The sequence below is a fragment of the Ambystoma mexicanum genome, chromosome 11 (genome assembly GCF_040938575.1).
Source record: "Ambystoma mexicanum isolate Mex_15411 chromosome 11, UKY_AmexF1_1, whole genome shotgun sequence".
NCBI lineage: Eukaryota > Metazoa > Chordata > Amphibia > Caudata > Ambystomatidae > Ambystoma > Ambystoma mexicanum.
The window spans coordinates 938,770,577-938,796,986 of NC_090934.1; the positions used below are offsets into that span (position 1 = coordinate 938,770,577).

Here is a 26,410-nt window from a genome sequence, read left to right on the forward strand (position 1 = left end):
TATTTGCACATTTGCACAACCTTTAAAAGAAACCTTTCTTGCCTTTAACAAAGTGGAAGGGCTGAGCACTATGACTCATTGTGTAACTAACATATGCTTAGTGCAGCCAGTCTTTACATAACATTTTGTTAAGATAATAGAGCCATATTGGAATAGCCTTTCCTACTTCGCGGAATAGGAGGACCTGTCACCTGTCCTTAATGTTATTTAACCTAGGTTTATCAGTGAAGGCCAGGCAGCTGATACGGTATACAGTCTTTTCATCTACAAATGTTTCATCGAGTTCATGTTCATCGAAAGATATTCATTGAAAGATTTTTCCATTGAAATCTTTTTTTCAAAGATTTGTTTTTTTCTCGAAAATAGATGTATGGATGTTTGGGCAGGGGAATGTGTTCAATTTTGCAAATGGGGGTTATAAGTGGGGGGTGGCCCCCCGCCCAATAAAAAATAAACACTACACAAGTTAGATGGAGCTATCCAGTGATGAAATACATTGTAACTGTATGGAATCGATTTCAGCACCGGACACCTCCCTCTGACTTGTGTAGTATTAGCGAGTAATTTCAGGAGTGGGGACTTTTATTTTATTGAGGGGATGAGGGGGTACCCCCCCATTAAAAAATAAAAGTCTCAAGTGGACTCGCTTGAACTACACAAGTTAGAGGGAGCTGTCCAGTGCTGGAGCTGTCCAATGCTGGATTACATTGTTACTTTTTACAATCGACTTCAGTCCTGGACAGCTCCCTGCTGTACCTTGCTTCATCAAACCAGCTATTCATTTCGATACATCAGTTTCGATGAATGTTCATTTTTAATTATACTAATACCATTTCGATAGAAAAGTTTTCAATGCAAAAGTTTTGCTGGAACATATTTTCGATAGATAAAATTTGATGAAAAGACATGTAACCGGCTGATACATGCCCTCTGCACGGACCCGGCCTTTTCTTGTAATGACTGACAGAGGAAGCCATGAAAACATTGTTTTTTACTCAGTGACTGACAAATACAACCCCATTTTGAATATTACTAAAAGAACAGGATTTTGATTGCGAAAAAGGGTTTAGCTTAGGGCTAAGAAAGATGTATATTATTATTATATTCTAACAAACCCTCCTTTTAGCCTAAGCTAAGGATTTTTCATCTAAATCAGTTAGACGTTCAATATATATGTCCATTCAATTCTAAATTTGCAGTTCTTCCATCATCATAGTATTAATTCTAAAACTAGTTTTGGGGAGGGGCTTAATTCTTTTTACTACCCTAACACAACTCTGATATATAAAAGGAACAACATATAGGACTACACTGAAGACAACAACAACAACCTAACATTAACCCAAACACCACTAACAATATAGACAGTCATTTCCATCCCCAATCCTTTCAACTCCAAAACCATTGGCACCAGCTGTTCTCCTGTCCCACCTCATAATGTACTGCTTCTCCCAATACATGTAATCGATCAAAAGCATCAAAGATATCTGTAGCGCTATCAGGTATGTAAGCGCAGCAAGAAGAGCCCACTAATTTACAAACCCCTCCTTTCGCAGCTGTGAGAATGTCATGCACCATACTATTTTGAAGTGCCACCAATCTAATAGCGTTCTGTTCAGTTGTTAAATTCACAAATATATTGGCAGTCTCGTTCAACAGACTTTCTACCACCCTACTGAGTCTACGATTGCTTCTAGAGTTAAGAGCAACCCCTAACAATGGTATTATTCCTTTCCCAAAATCTGCTGCTACCTGGGCATCAGTATCAGTCTGCTCCACTTCTCTTTTGCCTCTTTGTAATTTTACACGCAGATGTATATTATCTGTGGAGGCCACATACACTCCAGGGAATGTATTAGCAAGATAACATATGCCTGTCCAACCTTTCTTCAACCACATACTTTCCCGTCCTCACAAACATACTACCAATTCCCGTAAGGAAGAATGGAATTAGTATAGTTAACAATAGTATCAAAATATTGGATATTGTATTTATTCCTTCCTATAGCAAACGGAGGCTCTCTTGTCCTACGAGTTACCTGGAATAAAGGATATGTAACATTCATGTAAGAAGTATAGGATCTCCATGGAAGGTTAGATACCATTTTAAGACCTGAATGATTGCTATTAAGAGTCTTATTACATATTTCAGGGTTTTTAATAGTAGTGTTAAGCATTATCCTTCCAGGAGGAGCTTGTGCTCTATCCCAATAATTTATCAACCTACTATGAGACAAAAAGTACAGCACACAATATTGATCTATTAACTGGGACTGCATAATAGGGTATGCCTACGCCATCTCTACTCTGCGGAATATGTAAACAAAGCCAACAATTTGTTCTATTAATAGCTTTTTAAACTTTCCAAAACCTGTAGATATGAATTATTACGGTAACCATGTCTATGAAACACATCTTTTTTCAATATTACTATTCAATCTTCCTTTGTGAGCGAGAAGGTAATGTCACTTCATTGTTTCTCATTCGAATTTGAGCACCAAATGGATGCAACTCCATAATGCAGGTTATGATATGATATGATATGGTATTTGTAACGCGCCTATACACATGTGTTTCAATCCTTAGATACCCTGTTACCTCCTGGTCTGCATAGGGATCAGGAATTGCTGGTTTTGCACAGGTGCATCACTGAATCTGATAGCAAACTCGCACTTGTATGTTTCCAGTGGGCACAAATTGACATCAGTACCAAATCCGAACTTTATAGGTTTCCAGTGGGCACTCCTATTCCTTCCTGGGTCTTAGATCATATCTGGTTGCTTTTGGGTGGCCAATAACACCTGCTATGGTCCTAACCAACGTGGGTCCAGTGCAGTCTTTGCTGAAAGTTCTTGACCATCACTAGGTTGCTAGGCTTCACCCGATGTCGTTCTCGCACATTTTTGTCCGGCAAGCTATCGTTCACCTGCTGGTGGATATAACGCAATTGTTCAGGCAACTGTTTACAATAATCAACAAGCAGTGGGTGCTCAATGTCCTTCAATGATCGTGGTCTAGGAGCTCCCCAAACATTAGCAGGTCTGCCCATAACAATTTCATAAGGGGATAGCCCTGATTTGGACGCAAATGTAGTCCTCATAGAGAGTAATGCTAAAGGTAACGCATCTGGCCATTTAAGTCGGGTGTGCGCACATATTGAGGCTATTTTATTCTTTAAAATTCCATTATGGTGCTCAATTAACCCTGCACTTTGAGGATGGTTAGCTGTGTGAAATTTCTTTTTTCTCTGCAATCCATTACACACATTTCATACTACTTCTGCAATAAAGTTGGAGCAATTATCAGAACAAATTACCCTGAATAATCCAAACCTGGGAAAATACTCTTTCAACATAACTTTCGCAGTGGAGATGGCAGTTTTATCTTTCAAGGGAAAAGCCTCTACCCATTTTCTAAAGGCACAGATTACTGCCAGCAAGTATTTCAAATTATTACATTCTTCTAATTCAATAAAGTCAAAATGCAAGAATTCAAATGGGAAGTTAGGAGGATCAAAGTGTCAGCGGAGACCATAGACCCTCAAGCTACATTACGGCTTAGGCCTATTACACAGTTCCTAAACACATTCTCAGCTTTGCGGTAATCAATGACTTACATGACACATTTTCCAATTGTTTACAAATAGCTTTAGCATGTAAGTGGGTGGTTCCGTGGGTCATACGCACAACCAGAGGTACATAGACATTAGGTAGCATCCATTGTTTTTTAGACCCCATGACCCGACACCATTCTTCATCCTGTAGAGCAAAGCTGTCTTCCCATCCCCTTATTTCCTCTTCAGTGGCCATTGCTTGATTCTCTTTAATGCTAACAGAGGTTTCCTCCATACATCCTAGATCCTGAGGACTTGTAATATTCCCTGCATTATACATCCCCGAGGTACAATCTGATGCTGTTTGCTTAGCTAAGAAGTCCGCTAAAGCATTTCCTTTATGGATTTCAGTCACTATTTTCTGATGGGCAGCACATTTAACTATTGCTAGTTTCTTTGGTAGCGTTAGAGATGACAACAATCGCAATATCAAGGAACCATGCTACATCTTAGTTCAATGTGAAGTCAAAAATCCCCTTTCCGGGCATAGGTCAAGTGGCACAGCGAGTAGAGCACTCGCTTTGACATCGGTGCAGAGTCTGCTAAGGCAGGTTCGAATCCCGGCAGGGCCAAACTCAGCCTTTCATCCTTCCGAGGTCGATAAATGAGCACCACACACCGTGGGTAATAATAAGCAGCGCTCAGATACCTAAGGGTTCGTAGCGCTATATAAATGCCAAATTATTATTATTATTATTATAGTTTTCCGAAATGATGTGCTACTCCAAAGGCATACACACTGTAAGTAAAAATATTTACAGAAAGTTGTTCGGATAATTCACAAGCACGAGTCACAGCTATGATTTCTGCTGCTTGTGCTGAATTAAAGGGTATTCGTTTAGCTTCTACTGCAGGTTTAAAGTAGTAACCGCATAAGCTGCGGTTGTAGTTCCATCGGGCATTTTAAAACCTGAACGGTCACAATATAATTCTCCTTCTGCCTGCGGAAGGGGGGTATCTTGTAACTCAATTTGGGCCTTGGTGTCTTCTTCATTTGCCAAGATACAATTATGATCGGCTGCCTCATTGTCCCCGATACCCTGGTTTGGTATGGGTAATAGTTCAGCGGGTTGAGCATGTTGCAGCACTTAATTTTTATATATGGTGAACAATATCAATTCATAACTGGCAAGTCGGTGTCAAGGATGGCACTCTGTCAAGAGTGGCACAGGGCCCCCAGGTAGGGTTTGGGTGGCTGTGCTGATGTAAGGTGACAGATAAGTACACCCACAGCAGGAAACTACTCAAGAAAGAAAAGTAGGCAACTGTAGTTGTGAACAGAAAGGGGCAGAAAATACCAACAAACTGGATTCCCTCTTGGGGTGTATGCAGATATGGAAATAAAGTGTTCCACGGACCTTTGGAAACTCCAGCCTTCTGCACAGATTACTATTACAGAGGCCCACTCTGTCTGCTCATGGCTGGGAACAACAGCTGTGGGTGTCTGTTAAACAGAAAACGCGACAAGGGAAGGGGCAGAGGTTGCCTGCCGGAAACCAACAGTCAAGCTCTGTACAAAGGATCAACATAAGACACAAGAGAAACAAGAACAGAAATAACCAGGGACAAGGAGGTCTAAGAGAAATCTAGCAGAAGGGAATGAAGGAAAAAACAGTACAATAGAAATGGGTAAACTAAAGGGGAGGACAGAGGAGTCAAGGAAGAGAAGGACAGGGATCAAGAACAAGGGGTTGCAAACAAGGAAGAGAGCAAGGGAGCAGCAGCCAGGAAAGAGAGGGGCTGCAAACAAGGAAGCAGGGCTGCAGTACCGAATGGCACAAGGTACAGAAAAACTGTAGTGGATTGCAGAGGACTGTTGTAGGCTGCAAGGCAGAGAGTCCAGAGGAGGACCGAGAGCTGTAGTAGGCGGCAGACAGAGAGCCCAGAGGAGTAGGGCAGCAAGGAGCGAACCCAAAGGAACAGGGCATTGAGGCAGAGAGACCAGAGGGTCAGGGCTGAAAGCAGAAGAGAGTAGTAGGCTGCAAGGCAGGGAGCCCAGCGGAGCAGAGCAGCAAGGAGCGAGCTCAGAGGAGCAGGGCTGTGAGGCAGGGAGCCCAAAAGGCTAGGGCTGTTCGCAGCAGGGTGTAGCAGGCTGCAAGGCAGGAAGCCCAGAGGAGCAGGGCTGTGAGGCAGGGAGCCCAAAAGGCTAGGGCTTTAGGCAGCAGGGTGTAGCAGGCTGCAAGACAGGACCCCAGAAAGAGCACTGGAACAAAAGCAGGGAAATGCAGCATCAGGAACAACATACAAATTCACGTCAAAAGGCAAAAAGGGGCTGGGAGGACTCTTGATGCAAGAGACTGAGCTCCTGCCGGCAGCTGCTTAAATACCGCCCTGCCCTTTACTAAGGCAGGCTAATTGGCAGCACCTGGAGCAGCACACCTGAATACAATCTGCCTCCTCCCTCTCTGGTCCTGAGATGGTGGAAGCAGCACTGATCCCTAGGGCTTCTGGGGATTGTGGTTCCAATGCTGACGAAAGGGAATGGCCAGGAATTGATAGCTGTAGCAAGGTGCATTGTGGTACATGTAGTTAGTTGAGTTGAATAAGAAAGCACCAAAGTCACGCAAATGGGAATTAAGTACCAAAGTGTGAATAGGGGTTGTTCCAAGAGTATTCTGAAGATAAATGAATAACAAATAGTCCATGATGGTTGCCAATGTGTGCGCCCATGGCACAGGCATGACAGTCGGGCCGTAGTCATATATTGGGTTCTGAGTCCTATTTAAAAGGACTTCGACTGAGTGAGGTACAATTACGGTTAAAGAGTGACTCAAAACCATACCTTCATATTGATTTACAGACAAAGCTACAGCTGCTACTGCACGCAAACATTTAAGCAAAGCACATCCAACAGGGTCAAACGTAGAGGAAAATAGCTGCATGGTCTATTCCTTCCCCCATGTTCCTGTGTCAAAACAGCCAAAGCACATCCATCAATTTCATGCACTAACAAAACAAATTCCTTATTGTATACCAAGGTCCCTACAACAGGAGCAGAACAAAGCGTTGTGCGCAACAAAACAAATGCCTCTTTATGTTCAACAGTCCATGGCACTGGATTTGTATCAAAGGTTTGACAATAAGCGAGAAATTGGGTATCCATTGCTTACAATCGAAGGCAGCATCGATAAGCGTTCTAACTTGTTTTTGAGTTTTTGGTTGTGGCATTTTAGAAATCGCTTGTATTCTATCAGGTGCTGGTTTCCTACCCTCCCTAGACAGGAGGTACCCAATATATGCTACCTCCTGTCTACAATACTGACATTTCTTCAGGGATGCTTTAGGACCATAGCAGGCTATATATGACAATGACAATATAGTTGCACGCTTACAGAGTTCCTCCGTGGGAGCTGCTATAAGCAAATCATCAATATATTGAATCAATGTAACAGATTCAGGCATTTTCAAAGAATCCAACTGTTCCTTTAGTGCCCTACTGTATATACTTGGACTTTCTGTGTATACTTGTCGTATTCTAGTGAAAGTATACGCTCTCCCACCAAGGGAGAAAGCAAATCTGCTTTCTGGATGTAATGGTATACTAATAAAATCATTTTTAAAATCAATTACTGAAAACTATTATGCAAATTGTAGTATCATGGTAGTAATGTCTGGAACTATTGGAAACTGAGGTACTTCAATCTTATTAATCGCTCTTAAATCAATAACAAGACGATATAGTAGACCTTTGTCCCCTTTTTTTAAAAACAGGTCAAATGGGACTATTGCACACACTCCCCGTTATTTAAGTCTGAGACAATTGTTTCAATGGCTGAATAACCTTCAGTGGATACCTTGTACTGAGAAATACAGTGATAAATTGCTCCCTGTCGTATTTGTATTTTTACTGGGGAAATGTCCATAAGACCAACATCATTATCTGATACTGTCCATAAGGTATCAGGGATGTTATCAAACTCGGGTGGCAAAGGTTTTGCTAAAAATTGATTAATTTTCGACGGACATACTGTAATGTGTACTCCGTCTGGTGTACAATAAATAGTGGCACACACATTTTTCAACAAATTTAACCACAACACATTATCTCCACACTGTGTAGTTAATAAAAACGTTATCTCACTGGCTGCTGGTCCTAAAAGGACAGGCACTGCAGCCGATATTTTACTAACTACAGGTGTTCCAGCAAATCCTACTGAAATATTAGTATGCCCACTCGAAGGAATATCTGGAACCTTAGCATGATCTATGGAGCTCTTTTGCTCCCCTGTGTCTGTCTCACATGAGCGTAGGGTCCCGACTGATCCACAGGGATGGGGACTGTTTCAATTTTCATTTGAGAACTGTTCTATTCTGAGTAATCCCAAGAGAAATCCTCAATATTGTATTGATTAGTGACAAAAGACTCACTTGGATTATCGAAAACACTGGAGTTAATAGGGACTGTAGTAGTTGCTGCAGGGCCAGTCGCCAGCCCAGATGGTACCCATCCACCCCTACATCCTGCCTATCCTCCCAGACGTCCTCTTCCCCTTCTTTGATACATTCTGCTTCCCTTATTCAACAAGGCTGGACACTGTGCCCTCCAGTGGCCCTCCTGTCTGCAATATGCACACTGATTAGGCCCTGGCAGTGAAAATGGTACAAATGGATCAACACCTCTTTCTCTTGAGACAATAACGCCCCTGTTGTACTTACTGTATTAATACTCTTGTTTTAAGATCCACTCTCTTCTTTTCTGCTTTCTCTTTCTCCACATTTACCCTATTTTCATGATATTGAGCCATATGCAAAATGTCAGACGGGTTTTTATCTGCCAAGCACTCTCTGATTTAACTCCAAGAACTCTAATTACAGGTAACAATTGTCGGATTAATTTATCTGCAATTAACTGTTTCCATGCCGGCGTTGGTATTTCTTGTCCTGAAAAAAAATCTAGAAATACTTAATCAAACTTATTCAGTTACCCCTTCAGTTTTATTCTGGACACATGCGGCCAGCTTATCCCAATGAATCTTTTTCTTGGGTACCACTCTTTTGAGCTGTGCAACTATCAAAGTGGGAAGGTTAAGTACTGTGGGAACGGGTTTTTCGCCAGCTGTCCGGTTAGCGTCAAGCTGAAAAAGTGTGTCCCATGTCCCCCCCAAAGACGCAGGGTCAGTGGCAATCCCTAATTGGTGTCCAAATATCTAATTGCATAATTACTGAGACTAGAGTTTCCAAATCCCTACTGTTGAAGGCAGATGTATTTTAAACGACCTCTAATTCTTTATAAAACCCCGTAGGCTTTTTCCTAATGTCAGGGATTATCTGTTTTAATGCATTTAATTCTTTCCTGGAAAAAGGTACATGAACAAATTGGGTATCATAATTGGGTATCATATTTAGCGGGCTGCATAATTGGCTTCCCTTGATTATCAAGCACAGGGCTTCATTGAGCATCAAGTGTAGAATGCTGTGGTATATAAACAGACGGCACCCTCACATAAGGAGCTGGCAACTAGGTAGTTTTCGTAATTTTAAAAGTGCCGTTAAGTGGATGAGTTGCTCAGGGATACTAATTATGGATGCATTATCTATCATAAGTTTCAAGTGTTGCAACTCTGCAGAATTCTCTAACTCGCCTTCCTCATTCTGTTGCATATTTGCATCCAGCATTACTTTTATAGCATGCATCTGCATCTGAGGGGCATACTGACAAAGAGTACTGCACATGACTGAAAAAGTGGTCAACTTGGTGGCCCATTTAAAAGCAGTATGTGTTATTAACTGTAATTCTTCATATGACACACAAGATTCTTTACATGCTGTAATGATTACAGATTGCTGGACATATCCAGTAGTATTAGTTTCAGTTTCTAATTCCAATTGGGCTTTCTCTAGTCCCTTCATTTCATCAAATACCTCCCAAAGTCCTTTGACATTTGAAAAGGCATCCTTCTCCGTATGACAAGAGAAGGCAGCTGAATTCAAATCTTGTAATTCCCTAGGAACTGGCAAATGCAATTTTTGTTCCCACTGAATTTGATTCTCATCACCCAAACATTCTAACAAAATTATTCGCTCAGGACCTTCGGTTTCAAGTACTTCCTCAACCACATTCTGTCTGACTCCACCTGCTACTAACAGAAGAGCCTGCTCCCACAATGTCCTGCGTTGGGTAGGCATTAAAGCGGCTCATGTATTCCTAATAAAAGGTTCTCATTTCTGTTCCTTTTCTTTAGTCAACGGGCCATGTATATATTCACTGGGAGGCTCTAAGCTGGCATCTGATATATCATCATCTTCTATTGAGGAGGGCACATTTTGTGGATCAGGGAAAGTGGGAGGACGTTAGGGCTCGGGAGCCCCACTACTAATGGGCTCTGTGGTTGACCCTACGGAGTAGGAGGCGCAGAAGGAGATGTTGGCTAGGGTTATTAAGGATCTGTTCTATTACGGGATCTTGAGTAGTAGTAAGTATAACAGGGTAAATTCCTATTCTTTATAGTTGACAATCTCTATTTCTCGATTATTTTGTTGGTATTTTTGCTGATCATGAACTAAAGCTTTATCAGCCTGTGACATATGTGTTCGAGCAAATTTCTGTTTGCGTTTGATCTTCTGCATGGCTTCCTTGTGCCAATCGCAGATAACATCAAAAGCGGATGGTCTAGCCCCTTATTTTTTAATAATACAGATTCTAAATGCTGAAGCATGGATACATCAAAATAGACATTTTCTGGCCATCGTAAGCTAGGCAGATCTTTAGTCTGTTTGTGCCATGAACTGTTAAATACAATTGCCCCTAACCCATATTTGACATACATCTTGTATGCCGGGGTACCTTCTGGGGGTGCAGGCTAACCAAATTCTAAGTCGTTCGCAGAGCAAATGCAACAAAGTCTGTACCAACATTTACAAAGTCTACTGGGACCAGGCATCATAAAACCTTCTGATTTTTCCTGGCAAAACAATGTATTTGCAAATATCTTCGGTTTAACCCCACCAACCAAGTCTTACCTGCCAAACAGCTATACTTACTGACAAAGTTCTTTCTCAGTTGCTCTGGGCGAAATATCAGCTGCGAGTATTGAACTCTCTATGATGGCAGGGATCCCCCAAACCAAGCAGTCCATTCGGCAGGTTCCTCTCCATCACGTCTAGCCAGAGTGCCCTCATCCTCAGTGGGGCACACGTTGGGCGCCATTTGAGACTTCGAAGCGCTATAATGCAAACAAAGTAGAGTATATGAGACAGAGTTTCAAAATTGCAAGGTAAGATTTATTTTGCGCATACCATACACTCGAGCGGCCTTCAGGTACAACCATGACCAGTATTTCACAGAGAGTGAAGAAGTGAAGTGCCTGAATAGTACACGGCTTCTCCTTTTGTACAAAAATGAAACCTGCATCAGCATAGGTCATTTGTTATTCATTTGCAGGAGATAACAACACACATATGTTCAGACTACATACATAATAATGCCCTAATCCCCAGAAGGCACAAGAAATTGCATATTCAACAGATGTTATTCTTATGTCAAAAAGTCTTCACTTTGCTTATGGCTTTAATTACATGCTCTTTCTGCCAGTTCACGAATCGTGACTTATGTTTGAGGCCTTAAACACAAAATTTCACCTACTCTCTGTTACAACAATGGTCACCCTATTTGCTCAACCTTTAAAAGATACCTTTCATGCGTTTAACAAAGTGGAAGGGCTAAGCACTATGACTCATTGTATAACTAACCTCTGCTTAGTGCAGCCAGACTTCACATAACATTTAGTTAAGAGAATAGACTCTATTCTCAAGACAGTGGAAAACCACAGTTGGGGATTGGTAAACCTCTTACTCCGTGGAGTGAAGTCTAATATCTACAAAAAGAAGTTTAAGGTTATTTCTTAAAAAAGGGAAGAAAGTGCCACCACTTACATGGGTATCCTGTCTCACAGATAATTTTTTAGGCAAAAATAGATATAAATTTTATTAGTCGTACAAAATTCATTTTAAAAATAGAAAATTCATCATAAAAAATGATCATATCACATGGAACAAACAATCAATTCTAAAACCACACAAATAATTCAGCTTCAATCGGTTCTAGTCTCAAATTTGATCTTTTGGTCTAGAGCCATATTGGAATAGCCTTTCCTACTTCGCGGAATAGGAGAACCTGTCCTTAATGTTATTTAACCATTTTATCGATGAAGGCCAAGTGGCTGATACATGCCCTCTGCACGGACCCAGCTTTTTCTTGTAATGACTGACAGAGGAAGCCATGAACACATTTAGTTTTTTACTCAATGACTGACAAATGCGACCCATTTTGAATATTGCTAAAAGAACAGGATTTTGATCGCAAAAAAGGGATTATCTTAGGGCTAATAAAGATGCATTATATTCTAACAGAAGGTGTTGCTTGAAAAAGGGTGGATTGTGAGTGCCACTAGGGACCGGTCGATGGTCTGTTTGACTGTGAAGAGGATGGTGACTGGAGTCACTGTTCTACTTGATTGATTCGATGAAGTGCTTACGGGGCTGCAGATCATGTAGGCCACCAGGGTCTGTTTGACAGTCAATTCAATGGCAAAAATGCTGCGAGTCTCTCTCAGGGTGCTCAGGGACAAGTGTAATCCTTGTTCTCAGGCTCACAAAGCAAGGAAGAATGGTGCACACTTTCAGGGGTCCTTCACAATGATGAGGTCTTGGCCAGCAGTTTGACTGGTGGAGATGCAGGTCTTGTTCCAGCAGCAGGTTCACCCCACAATGTGCCCTGGGGATGTGTACGGAACAGAACTTGCCTATGCCTTGGACACATAGGGCCTCATTACGAGAAGCGCAGTAAAAACGGGGTCATTACCGGCATGGAGGTAAGAGCGTGTCCGTGCTCGTATGACGCCGCTAATAGAGGGTGATTACGAGTGCGCGAGCACGCACAAACCCCCATGCCGGTAACGGCCATAACGGCATGCCGCTAAAGCCCTCCAACCCCCCCGATAACCCCATCACGGGACCCGCCGATACCAGCTCCGGCTAGGAGGAACCACTTAATACCGACCCGGTAATACCAACATGCAAATACCGGGCTCGTAATACCGGACCCGGAAGTAACGTCACACGGGGGGACCAGAGAGGGTGGGGAGGGCCTGTTGGGACAGAGGGTTTAAAGACATGTTGGTGCATGCTTACCTGCCGTCTTAGCAGGGGGTCGGACCCTGGATCCTCCTGGTCCGAACAGGTCCAAACAGCAATAGCCCTTTTCTTTGACTTCCCTTCACTTTGGACGCCCGGGCGAGAGACGCCCTTCATCTAAGAGTTAAGAGCAGGAAGGAAGAGGCAGGGCTAAGAAGGTGGGCGAGGCTTAGGCCAGGTGACCTAGATCCACTTACAGCTGCTCCCCAGCTGCAAAGGAAAAGAGGCTGGAGGGCTCCTTAAGTAGGGAAAAGAGTGGCAAGCAGGAAGGCACCAGGTGGGCGGGGCTTGCTAAGTGGTGAAAAGGAGTGGCAAGCAGGAAGGCACCAGGTGGGCGGGGCTTGCTAAGTGGTGAAAAGGAGCGGCAACCAGGAAGGCACCAGGTGGGCGGGGCTTAGGCTAAGTGACCTAGATCCACTTACACCTGCTCCCCAGCTGCAAAAGAAAAGAGGCTGGAGGTCTCCTTAAGTAGGGAAAAGAGCGGCAAGCGGGAGGCACCAGGTGGACGGGGCTTGCTAAGTGGTGAGAAGGAGCGGCAAACAGGAAGGCACCAGGTGGGCAGGGCTTGCTAAGTGGTGAAAAGGAGCAGCAACCAGGAAGACACCAGGTGGGCGGGGCTTAGGCCAGGTGACCTAGATCCACTTACACCTGCTCCCCAGCTGCAAAGGAAAAGAGGCTGGAGGGCTCCTTAAGAAGGGAAAAGAGCAGCAAGCAGGAAGGCACCAGGTGGGCGGGTCTTGCTAAGTGGTGAAATGGAATGGCAAGCAGGAACGCACCAGGTGGGCGGGGCTTGCTAAGTGGTGAAAAGGAGCGGCAAGCAGGATGGCACCAGGTGGGCGGGGCTTGCTAAGTGGTGAGAAGGAGCGGCAAACAGGAAGGCACCAGGTGGGCAGGGCTTGCTAAGTGGTGAAAAGGAGCGGCAACCAGGAAGACACCAGGTGGGCGGGGCTTAGGCCAGGTGACCTAGATCCACTTACACCTGCTCCCCAGCTGCAAAGGAAAAGAGGCTGGAGGGCTCCTTAAGAAGGGAAATTAGCAGCAAGCAGGAAGGCACCAGGTGGGCAGGGCTTGCTAAGTGGTGAAATGGAATGGCAAGCAGGAACGCACCAGGTGGGCGGGGCTTGATAAGTGGTGAAAAGGAGCGGCAAGCAGGAAGGCACCAGGTGGGCGGGGCTTGCTAAGTGGTTAAAAGGAGCAGCAACCAGGAAGGCACCAGGTGGGGGGGCTTAGGCCAGGTGACCTAGATCCACTCACACCTGCTCCCCTGCACCACTATGGTGGTGATGGTGTCCCGGTCCAACCGGTACAGGGTGTGGATCTGGTCAGGGGTTAGATTGAATGGGCTGGGTCTGATGCGAGGGATTGTTGGCTGCCTACGAGGTACTACTGGCTGCATTGGTGGTAATTGCTGGGCCTGTCTCACCCTCCTTCTCCTCCTGCGTCTCCTCTGTGCTGCCTGTTGTTGCTGCTGTAGTTGTTGTTGTAGCAGTATAGGCATGTCCTCCAGCGCCATGATTGCAACAGCTAGTGGTAGCATTTTGGCGTAGGAAGGGGTGTGGTGCGTGGGTGTACTCCTTTTATACTGGGCCCAACTCCATCGAGTCCACCTGTGGTGATTGTGTGCACCTGTGCCAGTTGGCTTGATTGCTGATTGCCGTTTACGGATGGTCCGCGATGCCTCCATGGCCGCCATCGTGCAGGCCCTGATTACCGGCTTCGGGATGCCGGTATTTGCATGCCCGCGTGGGTTGTGATGTCCTCCTATTACCGGCATGCCGATATTGACTCCCTGAAGGGGCGCGTGTACAAGCCCATGCCGGTATGAGGGGGCACGGTACAGCCGGTGCCGGTATTGGTGGGTTGGCGGGTCTAAATGCCCCGGACCCATTAACGATGCCGCTATTACCATTCCGCCTTCCTTTTTTCATTACCTACAATCTCGTAATGAGGCCCATAGTCTTCACCTCACTGATGGAGGACTTTGGAAAGTGAACTGTCCCAACAGAGCTCCAACAGAAATTCTTCCTTAGCAGTATGTTCTAAAATGAATCTGAGAAAGCGTGGGAGACCCCATCTTTTAAAAGGAAAAGTCTACAATTGATCAAACAAAAGCAAGCCTTTTTTTAATTTGTCCAATCTCTGTCAAGTGGATTTTGCCTCTGTCATCACACCCCAAAGTGCTTTGTGCTACAGGGAGTGGAGGTGACAGGAAGAGAGAATCAAGATGGAGGAATCTTTCTCAAGCTGTAGAAAAAGAGGGGCACCTGGCTATTCCCTGATCTCTCCAGGTAATTCAAATTGTATAAAGACAATTGATCAGGGTGACCACGGTTTTATAAAAGGACTGAAAATCTATTTCGCAGTATTATAACATAAATCTCATACTGCTTGTTACATACAAGAAAAATAATTGCCACAGGTAAGTGTACCCAACACATTCCCAACAAAAAACATATACAACGTATCTACTAATATCAATTGGTACATTTTTTGACTGTATAATGACTCACAACGTACAACCCCTTGCACTTTGAGAGTGGTTTGATATCAGTGTTGAATTAAACATCAAATACTTGATGCCCGGTGTGAGGCGGACACCAATATTCATAACAAGTTGACAGTACTGTGTTTTGGCCCATAGCGGTTTAGATGGCTGTGGGTAAAATGGCATTCATCAGGACCAGGAATTGTGGTCTGGGTTCTGCACAACCTTTCCTGTGGTGTAAATCTATAAAAACAAACAAATGAACAATGCTGAGTGTTCTTGTCCAGGATAAACATACAAAAGCTCCATATGTAGCTTAAGCATTGTCCCCAGGAGGGGAGGCCCACCATGCCTTAGTAATGTAACACTTGATTTATAGATTTACACCACAGGAAGGTTGTGCAGAACCGAGACCACAATTCCTGGTCCTGATGAAGGCCGTTTTACCCACAGCCATCTAAACCGCTATAGGCCGAAACACTGTTGTGTCGACCTTTTATTAATATTAGTGTCACACATAGGGCACCAAGTATTTGATGTTTTATTCAACACTGATATCAAACCCCTCTCAAAGTGCAAGGAGTTGTACGTTGTGAGTCGGACAGACAAAAAATTGTTATTAGTAGATACGTTGTTGTATATGTTTTTTGTTGGGAATGTGTCAGGTACCCTTACCTGTGGCAATTATTTTTCTTTTATGCAACACACAGTAGGAGATTTATGTTATAAATACTACTAAATAATCTTTGTGTTCTTTTGTACAACCGGGGGTTGCTCTGATCAATTGTCTTTATAAATCTTTATCAACCTGTAAGGAGCTCCCTCTACCTACACTAACCCCGCTCCCTTCCCTTCTCAGTAGAATCAAAGGCTCTTTTGGTATGCAGCACCCTGGTGTGAGGCTACTCCTTTTGTGAATGGGTGCGCCCTTTGATTCCTGTTCCCAGCGCAGCATCCTGTGGAGTGGCTGTCTCTCTGGGGAGGGCGTTACCTGCTCTCAGAAAGGAACAAAGAGATGCAACCCCCCAGAGCTGCAGTCTTGCTGGCAGCAGCAATGACTGCCTGGTCATAGGGAATACACAAAGCTATTCTATGTCAAGACGGAGGCGAGCATTAAGCTTCATCTTCTCTTTTATTCTACTCTCCAGCAGTTTCAACAAATAACATACATTTTACAATTTTTCTTTTTTAAATAACCACTTTTTTTATATAAACTTCATATCCCATCATTCCTTGTAGTCCCAGCATCTTAACCATGTGACCTAGTCCTTTCTTTTCCTCTGTTCCTCCTCTTCTTTTCCTGCTCTCCAGAGAATATTACTGCTCTCCAGAGAGAAGTACTATCTTACATTAGCTGCGCAAGTACATGTATTTTGTAGCGTAATGGACTAGGTTTTATTTTAATTAACTGTATGGGGATTATTGGCAGGCCGCCCTAGAAGCACAGCGTTGCACAGTTAGACGTTGACAGGACAATTAGAGGGGTCAGCGAACCCGTGCCACACTACTCGGCACCTCAGGGGCTCGCCGACCGCCTCATATGCTACATTTCGCGGCTCGTAGCACGCGCCGCAGAGTAATCAGCCCCCACCCTTGTGGGGGCGGAGCAAGCGACGAGCGGGAAAACTCTCCCGTCGGAGTAAGGAGAGCGGCCCACACCCTCACGTAGGCGTGGCCGCGAGTAACCCCAACCCTTGTGGGGGCAGAGCGAATAGGAAAAAGCTCCCGTCAAGCCAGGAGAGCAGCCCCCTCCCTCGCGAGGGCGTGGCTGCCTACGGCAGAAGAGTTTATCGAAAAGCTTGGAGCCCCCACCCTCGGGTGGGAGGAGCCAGAGCACGATCGCTCCTCAAAAAGCTTCGGAATAAGAAGCAAATACAACGCGCGACGACACAGGGCATATTTATAAGCTCTATTTGTGCGCAAAAGTTGAATTGAACAGTGTGATTTACACGTGAGAAATATTAAGACCTGTCCCTGATAGACCTGCAAAAATAAAAACACAGGGCAGACAAGGTGCAGCCTCTCAAGACTGAAGTTAATCAGTGGACCTGCCACTAAACCTGAGAAAGTATTTGTTAAGGCACCTAACAGCACTTTAGCATGGCAAACTTTGAATGGAGTGAGGAAGAACAAGAGGCAGTCTACCCAGAAGACTTAGCCTATAGTTTCAAGGAAGTGCTGGGGGATTCACTCACAGAGGCGGTGGCTCAGGGGGTCAGACCCCTACAAGAGAGACTACATACTATTGAGCTATATCTGAACCAGAAAGAGAAGAGCACCAAGGAAAGCACATCCACGAGGGTCACACCAAAGGACCCCAAAGGGTTGTAATAAGGCCCGGAAGAGCAAAGACTCTTCTGACGCCCCGGGCCAAATGGAAGGGGCAGGTGCAATGGCCCCAGAGGCTTCAGACGCTTTCAATAGATTGAGAGAATCGTTCATGAAAGAATCACAGGTGCCGGACCGCGAGACCCCCTAACCAAGGGATGATAATATGGGCGATACAGAAGAAGGTTTCCCAGAAGAGGAACCAGCAGAATCCCCTACCTCCATGCAGGAGGATCCTGATAACAAAGGGGACGAGGGAAGCAAACCTCCGCCAAAGAAAAGGCTGAGAAAGCTTAATAACTTAGAAGAGGAAGAAACCTCAGACATGTTCCACCCGGAGGATATCCGGAATCCAAACTCTTTGGAGTGGGTACCTGTCAAAACTACAAGGGGAGAGAATTCGACACCCTCTCCCGAACCACAGAAGCCAAATGAAAGTGGACCCTCCACCTGTGGTTGGCACAGGTGCCTGATAGTATAAACAGGACACCACGTGGCAGCCAATGGGGGGGAAGAGGAGTTAGGGAGAGGTTGTGGATGGGTAGGGGAGTATAGGAACACCGGAAAGAGGTTGAGGGAGCACCTAATTTGGATAGGACGAGGGGAAACAACAGGGAAAAAACCCTACCTATACTTGTGACACTCTGTACGTGTAATAGTCATACCAGCTCTTACATATACCTCCCCGTTTTCTTTTGACAACTCTTAATACGTGTCGTGAGCACAGGGTACCTGCCACAGACTTCTTTCTTAATATACATACACCTTACTACATGTATATATTGTTCATAAAATGCAAGACTCACAACAAAAGACTCACATCAATGGTAAGTAGATTAACCCTACAACATTGGGTGAACACTCACAATGATAGACAAACACATGGCCACCAGGCACGTATACGCAGTGAACCTGAACATAACATGCACGTGGACTTGTAAACATAAATGAAGACACCATATGCCCTTTTGGAATGCAGAGCCTTTCCTACACCCCCAGCAGCGTCCTTAGTACTCAAACAGGGCTAAACTCCAACCCGCACATATTACTGAACACGTGAAATGACATGCATCGTATTCATCATAATCAACAGTTGAAGATAAGTAACGAATCCTAAAAGCCTCTTTGTTCCCATTTATCTTAAGTCCGGGAGACCCGCAGGCCGTCCCGGACGCAGCAGTGATCCGACCGTAGCTGGCAGCAATTAAACAATCTGCCCGCTGCCGCCGCCCAATGTTTTCCAACACCTTCCCTGTACTTATCTCATGTCCGGGAGGCCTGTGAGCCGTCCCGGACGCAACAGTTAATGCAGTCACTTTCCGCCTACCGCCGCTGCCGATAGTCTGCGCTCCTTCATAGAGCGTACTGCAGCCGCCGCACACCGTAGTCCTGACGCGCCCGTCTCCTGCTGCTGACACAAAATAAGCCACACCTGCCGTACGCCGTTGACCATTTTATGCTGTTGCTGATTATTCACAGCTGGTCCAACTACAACCTTCTCCAAGTGCTGCTGGGAGTTGTAGTTTATGCCTATATTTCATGTTTTTACGTGTTTTTACACACGCCTTTCTTGCTCCAGCCCTTTTTCCTCACAGTACCATCACCGAGGGTCGCAAAATACATGACCCGGAGACTGCGGAAAGCACTGGAGAAGGAAGTCAGACAGAGAATGAGAGCGGAGTGCCTGAGATCGGAACTGCCGGGAAAAGTAGCGGAAGCCCCAGAGCTAGATCCAAAGATGTTATCTTTCGTTTCCAAGTCCAACAAAGATCCCAGGAAGGGCATAGATCGCTCATGGCGAAGCCGTCAGGAAAAGTTCATCGACCTAGCCGGGCCTCTGGGTAAAATTATGGATTTAGCCGAGCGAGCTAAAGACACAGGAGAGGAGGTGGACCCAGGAGTCCTGGCGAACTGGGCTCAGAGAGCCGTATGTCTCCTAGCAAATGCCAATTGCACAATATCGTCCGAACGCAGGAGAGGGCTCTTGCTCAAGATCGATCACAAACTGGGAGACCTATCATCGTATGAAGAAGGCAAGGCAGCTCAGGGACTATTGTTCTGAAAGACTTTCGGCAAAGAAATGGGGAGATTCGTAGGAACCTACACTTCCCTAGAGAAGGCCCAAGCTTCCATGAAAAAAATCTTCCCGGGAAGAGTTTTTGGCGGGACCGGTCGGTACAGAGGTCGAGCGACCGGTCGCTACTAGGCATTCAGAAGGCCTCATGGCAATAGAGACCAATACTGGGAGAACAGGCAGACAGACACCTTCTTCCCGCCGAGATGCCGTTTCCCTAGAGGAAGGCGCAGTAGAGGACAGGGAAGAGGGCCGAACTTTCACACAGGTGAGACTTTTTACATACCCACCAGTGGGGGGGGGGAACAGCAGTATTCTGGGAGAATTGGCGCACGCTTTCCAGCGACGCTTGGATCCTGCAGGCAGAAAAAGGCATGCGCATAGAGTTTACAGAGACCCCTACCCAATACCAGGCCCCCCGTCCACTAGCCTCGGCGCAGACAGAGAAAGACTTATTACATGCAGAGCTGCAGAGCTGCAGAGCCTAGCGGAAAAACAGGTGATTGAACTGTGCAAGGCACACCCGAGGTTCGTGAGCAATATGTTTCTGGTCCACCGAAAAGACAAAGTGAGGCCAGTGATACATTTTTTTTTTTTTTTTTTAAACATAGTTTATTATTAAACTTTTTGTTTTGACACATCATCTTTTACAAAACAATTCCATTACAACCTCAACAAGCCCGCCCCTCCCTTCACATGATCTTTAAAGTTGAATGGCATCGAGGAAGTTTATCACTGAGGATATTAGGTGAATAGAGCTCCCACTCAGTATTCGGTACCACCAATCCTCCATGTTCTCATTTCTCGGGGCGTATTTGATCAGGTGTACAGATCTTAAGGATCGGAGTTTGGGGCAGGCGACTAACAAGTGTTTTACTGTTTCGATGTCCTCGTTGCAGAATCGGCACCGATTGTCTCTGGTCTCTGCGTCTTTTCTTATTAGTAGGATTTCCTTAGTTCTTAACGCGTTCATTCTCATTTTCAGAAACCGATCACGGTGATGCCTCGAAGGAAACTGTGACAGGTACTTTGGCATCTTGTTCATTTTATTAGCAGTCGGCCCAAGTTTGGGTGCAGCTGTCTGACTTTCCAGTCTTGCTATGTTACCTGCCCATGACCATTCTTTTAGTTTTCTTTTGGCTACTTGTGGCCACTTTAGCAGCATTTCTTCAGATATCTTAGCGGCTATCATAATGTCAAATGCCTTCTTATACCATTTCCTATATGCGTCTCCAGCAAATCTCATGTCTTTGACTGCTAAGATTTCATATGCGGGTTCTTTATTTGTTAATAGCGTCTTTCTCAATAGTGCCAGGGATTTCCATAACACAGTTGTATAAAGGTCATCCAAGGCCAGTTCTTGTCTTATAACGGTAATTGAAAGGCAGTTTGGTAACCTTAGTACTCTTTTCCAAAAGTAGCCCTCCATTTTCGCCCAGATTTTATGATCAAGGTTCCATCCAGATTCGGCTCCGTAAGTAATAGATGGAATAACTTTTTGCAAGTAAAACAACCGGATCGGTATCAAAGAGAATTTTCCATAAAGGTTGTGAATTCGCAAGCCTTGTGCTGCCAGGATCTTTATCCGGAGCTCCATATCACGGACCCAACTCTTCTCACATATCGAGGTATTAACCATGATGCCCAAATATCTGATTTCTGTGACTTCTTCGATTGGATGTATTCCGACTCTCCAACTAAATGGGTGTTTCTTCTCCCCTTTGTGAGACCCGACTCTCATGATTTTTGTTTTTGCAGTGTTTATTTTCAGGTTGTTGGTCGACATATACTGATGTAACTTTTGAAGGAGTCGTTGCAATCCGATCTGCGTAGTATCGACCAAAACAAGATCGTCTGCATATGTCATGCAATTTATTTGTATCCCATTTATTTTAGGAGGAAAGCATCTAACAGCGGCTAGGGCGGTGGGAATGTCGGTAATGAAGAGCTTGAATAAACAAGCAGCAATCGGGCAACCCTGCTTTACTCCTCTTTTAGTTTTCATTCTTTCGGATAACTGGCCAGCTTCGTTCAGCCTTATTTGAATTGTTGTTGCCGTATGGAGTGCTATGATTGGTAGCAGGATGTCGTGGGGACAATTCCAGTTGTCTAGTTTCGCCCACAGTAATTCTCGATCGATACAGTCAAAAGCCTGCTGAAGATCTATGAATGCAAAGAATAAATTCGTATTTCTTGCCAGAGCATTTATTTTTAAGATGTTAAGCAATGTTAAATTCATTTCTGTTCCCACACCTTTCGTGAAACCTGTTTGTCTGTTGTCTGTGATTCCAGTTGCATTTGACCACTTTGTTAATTTTTTTTGAAGAAAGTTTGCAAACACCTTGCCAATTGTGTCCAACAAGGCGATGGGGCGATAATTAGCTGGATTGGCCCGATCACCCTTCTTGAAGATTGGGACAATTATTGCTGTTGTCCAATTTGCAGGAATTGTTCTCGTCATTGCAATGTTAGCGAATAGTGTCTCGATGAGTTTCGACCATGCCAGTTTATTTTCTTTAAGCATCACATTTGTGATGCCGTCCGGTCCTGCAGCACGCGAGTTATTCAACTTCTCAATTGCAGTGGCTATGTCATCTGCAGATTCACAGCAGTCCCACTTTACAGCCGGTAATACAAGGTGATTTGGTTCAATTTTAACGTCTCCTAAGAAGACTTTGTTGAAGTGTTGGTTCCAGGCGACTTCGGTCACCACGTTTGCCATCCTGATGGCTTGATTAGTTGAACATTTATTAAGTATCTGCCAGATGTCTCTACATTTATGTGATTTCAGCAGGCTCAACATTGCTTCACCGCGTTCTTGGTCCCGCTGGTACTTGAAAGCTTTCACCCAGTTGCGGTAAGCTTGTCGTCGTTTTTGTATCAAGTTACTCATATTCGGACCGCCATGCGATTTCAACTGGCGAATTTCACTATTAGCCTTCTTTTTTTCATTATTTAGCTTTGTGCTCCATGTATGAGTGTGCGTTTTAACAGAGTTTGTCTTCCATAACGCCCTATCTTGACGGCAGGGTAGAAGTGACACATAGTCTGTGTTGCTACTCAACGCATTCTTTGCTTCCTCCAATTCATTCGTGATGATGGAAATCTGACGGGACGATATTCGTAATCTGTTTTTCCCGTTGTTTACTTCAAGAGTAGAAGTTAATTGCTGCGTCATGCATCCAGAGGTTATATTCATATTCATCACCATTATCTCGTGATCGCTATTTTTTGTTGGTGTTACGTGCATATCTTTTATTAGGTCCCATGAATGTTTGGACACCCAGATATAGTCTAGTGTTTTTGCAAGACCCAAGTTATGCCACGTATTATTTTGTGGTATGTCGCCCGACACTTGTCCATTTATCATGTCGCAGTCGTAAATCTCCATGATGTTGTCCCATTGAGATCGCCTAGTTTGATTTTGTTGGCATTGCGTACTCATTCGATTCAACCGACCACCATTCAAATCAAACCATGACAAATTCATATCACCGCATATGATGACCATAAGGTTGCTTATTTCCTGCAGATTTTTGTTCAGGATTGCAGTTATTGCAGCTATAAAGTTTTTAGTCTTGATCATCACCGGGTTCCAGTATACATTAACTATTAGAATATTCTGGTGTTGCCGTGGACTGCGAACTTTATGTTCAATTAGCGTACTTTGGATGAATAAGTTAGGATTATCACTTTTTTTCACCTCCCAGTTGTGGCCAATTTTGATCATAGTTATTAGACCTGAAAAAGGCCGTCCAAATGCATTCTTCCCTGCTGGATTTAGCAGGGTCACGTAGCCATCTTTCACCGGGGGGGTCCTTAGCCACGTTTCTTGTAGGCAAATTATCAGATTATTTTCCAATTCAATCGGAAATTCATCGAACAGATGTCGAAATCCTCTTGTGTTCCATGAAATCAGGGAGGACACTGTTTGTTCCTTGACGGCCGATAGCTAATGATTTGACACGTTATGCCTGATTTGACTTCCATAATGATTTGAATTAGGGGCTGTTTTCGAGTGATTTCTTAATTCGCATTTTTTCTTTTCAAATGTGAGCGATCTAAGTTCATGCCTACGGCTAGACTTTCCCTCGTTTTTGCTTGCAACCCATTCAGGTTTGGGCTTAGGTTCACTGACGTCAAAGCCGAGCTGCAGTAGATCGTCTTTTGCTGCCAAGATGACTTTTCGGACAGCGTTGGACTTTATATGTGAGTAAACTCGGTCCTCATGATCTTCCGATATGTATTCAATGATTGCTATGTCATCAGAGGATACTGTTCTTAGAGCAGGCACCGAGTGTAGGAGGCGCATGACATTTCTTCTATTCAAGTTTACCTCAGAATCGTCATTGAGGATGTTGATGATAGCAATTTTGGCATTTTCATCCATTCGAGTCTCTTTGGTCTCATTGTAGTCCTTTTTTTGTTCGTTTGCTCGCTGCCCAGCTGTTAGTTTTGGATTTAGACTCCTTATTTTGTTTATGCGGCCCTGCTGTACCAGACTTGGCCTTTCATCCTTCAGGGATTTGTGGAGGAGCTTGGCATTCGTGTTTGATGTCTTGTGACCGTGTATGGAAAATTGGGTTTTCTTATTTGCCAGAGCCATCTCATTTTGAGCAGGAATCTTCTTTGCGACCCATGGATTTATTGACGGCGAGTCCACATCAGAAATATTCACGTTTGAGGCAGAGCTACTCATGGTGCTATTCAAGGCACTTTTCTGTGTTTGCTCTGTGTCGTCATCATATGAATACGTGGATAAATCACATAGGTCAATTGATACTGATCCTGTTGTAGTTGCCAGTTCGTCAGAGTCGAGTCTTTGACGTTTGTTAGGGTTTGCCTTTGCTTCTGCGGCTACTGGCACAGCCTTGTCTGTCCTTTTTGTGCCTTTGGAGGTCTGTGGGGAAGTTCCCGTTGTGTTCCTCGAGAAGAAGTTCAGCTTTGGTGGAGTCGTCAGATTGCGTATAAATTTCTTTGAATTGCTGGTTTGAGGACGAGCCACACAGTGCTTTCGCTTTTCGGTCTGTTTTTTCGGGTGATTCGTTGTCAATCGGGTTTTTTGTCCGTTTGACGGGATCCCTTTGTCCTTGTTTAGATATAGGGCAGGCTCGTCAAAAATGCCAAAGGTCACTTTTTTGTTGTTGCATACAACTGGGTCAAGATTTTTTGGATTGTTATCAACAGGAGGACGTTCTACCTCACTTGAAGATGTCGACGGCTTCTCTGCTGGATTCGCCGATAACCCTCCAGTGGGGTCAACAGCAATCACGGCTGTGGGCAGGACTGGAGCGACTGACAAGGAGCGGCCTATCTCGGCCTCGTTTGTCTGGATAGCAAGTACAGAGGCAGGGGGCCCTGTCTTAGCCATTTCACTCATGATCGCCTCCTCTGGTTCTTTTACCTTCATTGGACTGCCAGTCGGGCCATCGCTGTGCCTGCACTGCTGTTGCAAGGAGGTGGTTTGCTTTAGACATGCCGTAGCTGCTGCCACTAACGCTTTAACATCTGACGTGTCCTTGGTCCTGATTTCATGTAGTTGCAATTGCATTGACTGCAAGGCAAGTTTGTCAGTGTCGAGTTTGTTTTGAAGCTGGGCAATAGTTTGATCCTGGTTGGCTCGTATTTCCATGATATGCTGGAGCATCCCTCCATTCGATTGGATGGCTTCATGTATATTTTCATATAATTTGGTGAAGGGAATGAGGGCAACTGATGTTGCGGCTAACACATTGTTGTGTATTTGTAGGGCCGCTGCAGCCGATAGATTGGACTTAAGGGCTGCCGCCATGTCTTTTGTTGTCTCCATGTCATTCTGTTGGTTTAGATTTTCCATCGTCTTATTAGAATTTGCATCCAATCTCATGGAATCGAACATTTTACTTGTCGTGTGAGACAATAAAGCCTGATGCATTGGAGTTGAGTGAGTTGACAGCGGTCTCGACTTTTCTTTGGGCGATTTCGCTGGCCAGCGGGACCTGCCAGCTACCGTTGTCGATAGAGAGCCGCTACTGGGCAGATTTGCTTCGACGATGTCCTTTGGCACCACTTTGCTCGACTCGAGGCCTGATCTTCTATGGACCTGTTCCTGGTCCATACTCGTCTCACTCAGGTCGATCGAATCTGGGTTAGAGGTCGACTTGTCGGTCTGGTCGGAGTTAGGTCTTGCAAAACTGGTTGACAGACGTTGCTTCATTTGCTCAAAGTCAGCTCTCAGGCGTTCAGCCAATCTTGCTTCACGTCCAGCTAGGTCCAGTAAATGACCCGATTCACTGGGCCTCGATTGTTGGCAGTTGGAGCTGCTGGAGTCAGGAGCTTTGCGTCCGCTATTTGCTGTACACGTCTTTGGTGCACTCTGATTCGCACTTCGTGATGGGGACGTGCTGCTCCATATCATCTTATTTGCTTCAGTTTCTAGTACCGGTGGCGGCCGATGTGATACCGCGGCATTTGTATGATAGCCTGATTTCAAGTTGACCTCATCATTTGCCTCACTGGACGGCTCTGCCATGGTGTGTGAGTCGTCGGATTTCGCGGGTGGATACAAAAATCTAAGCTTTTTAGACTCATTTTGTTCTAACGGCACTTCAAGTTCCATCAATTCGGAGTCAGTGACGTCAAAAGGCGATTGGAACATCGCAGTATTTATCTCAATCACCGACACAGCGGTTGGTTCAGCGCGGGCGAGCTTGGCTGTCGAGCAGCCTGTCTTGAGGCTGCTCGGTGCCTCAAGGATGCTTTTCCTGAGGCACTCATCTTGTACCCGGCTAAGCTCTAG

General features: G+C 44.8%; 1 long non-coding RNA gene across 1 annotated transcript in view; it reads right to left on the reverse strand.

Moving 5' to 3' along the window:
• LOC138503952 (uncharacterized) overlaps nucleotides 1–26,410 on the reverse strand; it is a 113,676-nt gene that overhangs the window by 81,249 nt on the left and 6,017 nt on the right. The window contains exon 2 of the long non-coding RNA XR_011279738.1: nucleotides 10,595–10,776. This is a non-coding gene — a long non-coding RNA (uncharacterized lncRNA). The remainder of the gene's footprint in view (nucleotides 1–10,594; nucleotides 10,777–26,410) is intronic.